The sequence below is a fragment of the Gossypium arboreum genome, chromosome 4 (assembly GCF_025698485.1).
Source record: "Gossypium arboreum isolate Shixiya-1 chromosome 4, ASM2569848v2, whole genome shotgun sequence".
Taxonomy (NCBI): Eukaryota; Viridiplantae; Streptophyta; class Magnoliopsida; order Malvales; family Malvaceae; genus Gossypium; species Gossypium arboreum.
Window position 1 is genome coordinate 35,714,704 of NC_069073.1, and position 3,050 is coordinate 35,717,753.

Consider the following 3,050-nt stretch of genomic DNA (forward strand, 5'->3'; position numbering starts at 1 on the left):
AAATAAACTAGAACATCCTTTTAATTCTGTATGAGGATAAAATTGATTCGTAGTGAAGAGTGGTCAGAATAGTTGAGTAGTGAAATAGGGGTAACTTTAATGAATAAACTGCACTAATTGGCTAGACAAAAAATTCTGAAAATTTTATGGTAAGAATATATGTGAATCTAGTTTCAAGGAAAATTAACAGTTTGTAATTTGGAGTTCTGTAGCTCCATAAATAAATAATTTAGTTCCTATTACTCTGCTAGACAGCTTATTTTGAACCTGTTTATGATTGTAATAGTGAAAGTATGTGTGTTTGTGATGGTAATATTACGGGAACATATTGTGACTTTGTTTAAAGTATGATAATGTATTGTTTATTAATATTTACATACTTACGTACTAAGCTATAATGCTTACTCCCTTCCTTTCCTTTTTCCTATAGTGTAGCAGATGTTAGCTCGAGTTGAAGGTCGCCGGAGGTTAAATCTCACTATCAAACTATTGATCGATATATAAAGGTTTTAAAGTATTTAAGTCTTTGGCATGTATGGAGACTCGTTTAATTGTTATTAAGTTGCTAGGAATTGGCTTAAAATACTGACTTATGTTATTTGAAGGTCACTATTGTATAAAGTCATTTAATATAGATAGTCTTGATTATGTTATTAATTAAATGATGCAATTTATGAATGTGCATGCTTGCCTATGTGTGTGGTTGAATTAAAGCATGATATGGGCCTTGTAAGCTCTTTTTCAGGGACAACTTGAATGTGTTTGAAAAAGTTTTAAATTAGAGTGAAATTATGAATCGGTTTTTATACGATGATTAGTGATTAAGTTCGGTAATGCCTCGTACCCTGTTCTGGCGTCGAATACGGGTAAGGGGTGTTACAATAAAACTCTTTCACTACCTTGGTGAGAACATCATCAGGGTGGATACAAAAGATTTTCCATCCATGTTTCTCCACTACAGAAGAAATAGCTTCAGAGTAACCCATAAATGGATCATCTTGAAAAAGGAAACCTTTTTCCAAACAAAATGGCTACTTTGATATGTTCTGGGTATACTTCTTTTCCGCAATTTTACTGAAAAATGTTCGTGGAGGTATAGGGGTGGAAGTGGATGCTGCTTGGTGAGCATGTATCAACAATAGTGACTTGAAAAATAAAAGAAAGGTGAGACCTTTATAGTTTGAATGGAGTAAAAATAGAGAAAGCTGAAGAAAATGAAACGGAAAAGAAGTTAGAAAAGAAGTGAAATGATTAGGGTAAACGTGAGAGAAAATATAGCGATGACATGTTGGCTAAGATTAACCTAAGAGTGTACCCTGCCACAAACAAAGGAAAAATTAAGCGAGAAAAGAAAAATAGCAGAAAAATTAGGAAATTAAAATTAACTAATGTAATGAATGGGCTGATGTCTACGACCGTGGGCCATAATGTGCCTATAAAAAATAATAAAAAGTAAATAAACTTATTGAAAAAACAAAACATAAAATTAAAAGCAATGAATAGAATAGAATAAAATAGAATAAGAAGAAATATTAAACAGTTCGAAAATTGATGGAACTTTTATCACGAATTATAGGGGCTCCAAAGTAGTGCTTTAATCATTGGCCATTGACTTTGAAATTAACTTGTACAGCTCCATGAGGATAAACATGTACTATCTTAAATGGACTAGACCAATGAGATTTCAATTTGCTAGGAAATAATTTAAGTCTGGAATTGAATGGACTAGACCATTGAGGTTTCAATTTGCCAGGAAATTGGAACCAGGCTTGTTGTCTTTAACTTGTACAGCTCCATGGGGATAAACATGTACTATCTTGAATGGACTAGACCAATGAGATTTCAATTTACCAGGAAATAATTTAAGTCTGGAATTGAATTATAAGACTTGTTGTCCAGAGAAAAATTATCGTGGCAAAATTTTGTTGTCATGCCATCGCTTCATCTTTTCTTTGTATAGCTTGATATTCTCATAGTCTTATGCTTGAAATTCTTCCATCTCATTCAACTCCAATAGGCAGTGGGTACTAGCAGCACCTTAATCCATATTCAACTTCTTAATTGCCCAATATGTCTTATGTTCAAGTTTAACAAGCAAATGACAGGGTTTCTCATAAACAAGCTTGAAGGGCGACATCCCCAATAGTGTCTTGAATGCAATACGATATGCCCATAAAGCTTCATCCAATCTGGATGACAATCTTTTTAGTTGGGATTGACTACCTTATTCAGAATTTGTTTAATCTCTCTATTAGAGACTTCTGCCTGCCCATTTGTTTGAGGATGGTATGCCATGACAATTTTATGTTTAACTTCATACCTGTTCAGAGCATTAGAAACTAATTTGCAATCAAAGTGTGAACCTTCATCACTAATTAGAGCATGATGAGTACCAAACCTAGTAAAAATATTCTTATGGAGAAATTTCAGTACTAATTTGGCATAATTTGTTGGTAAAGCAATAGCCTCAACCCATATGGAGACATAATCAACAGCTAAAAGTATGTATGCATTGCCGTAAGAAGGTGGGAATGGTCCCATAAAATCAATTCCCCAAACATCAAATAGTTCCACTTCTAAAATAGTTTGTAAGGGCATCTCATACCTCCTCAAAAGATTCCCAGTTCTTTGACAGCGATCACAAGCTTGGCAAAATTCATGAGCATCTTTAAACATGGTTGGCCAATAAAAACCTGATTGAAGAATTTTAACTACAGTTCTCATGCCTTTAAAGTGCCCTCTGGATGGTACTGAATGACAATGAAATAAAATACTTTAAGTCTCATCATCTGGAACGCATTTTCGAATTATTTGGTTTGCACACTGTTTGAATAAAAATGGCTTATCCTAGTAATATTGCTTGGCATCATGGAAAATTTTTTTCTTTCTTTGATTTGTAAGGTCAGGTGGTAGCAGTCCACTAACCAAAAAATTTACAATATCAGCATACCATGCTAATGCCATGGCAACTAACAGTTGCTAATTTAGAAACTCGTCCTGAATGCGCTGAATATGATCGTCTTCATTTCCTACTTCAATTCGAGACAAGT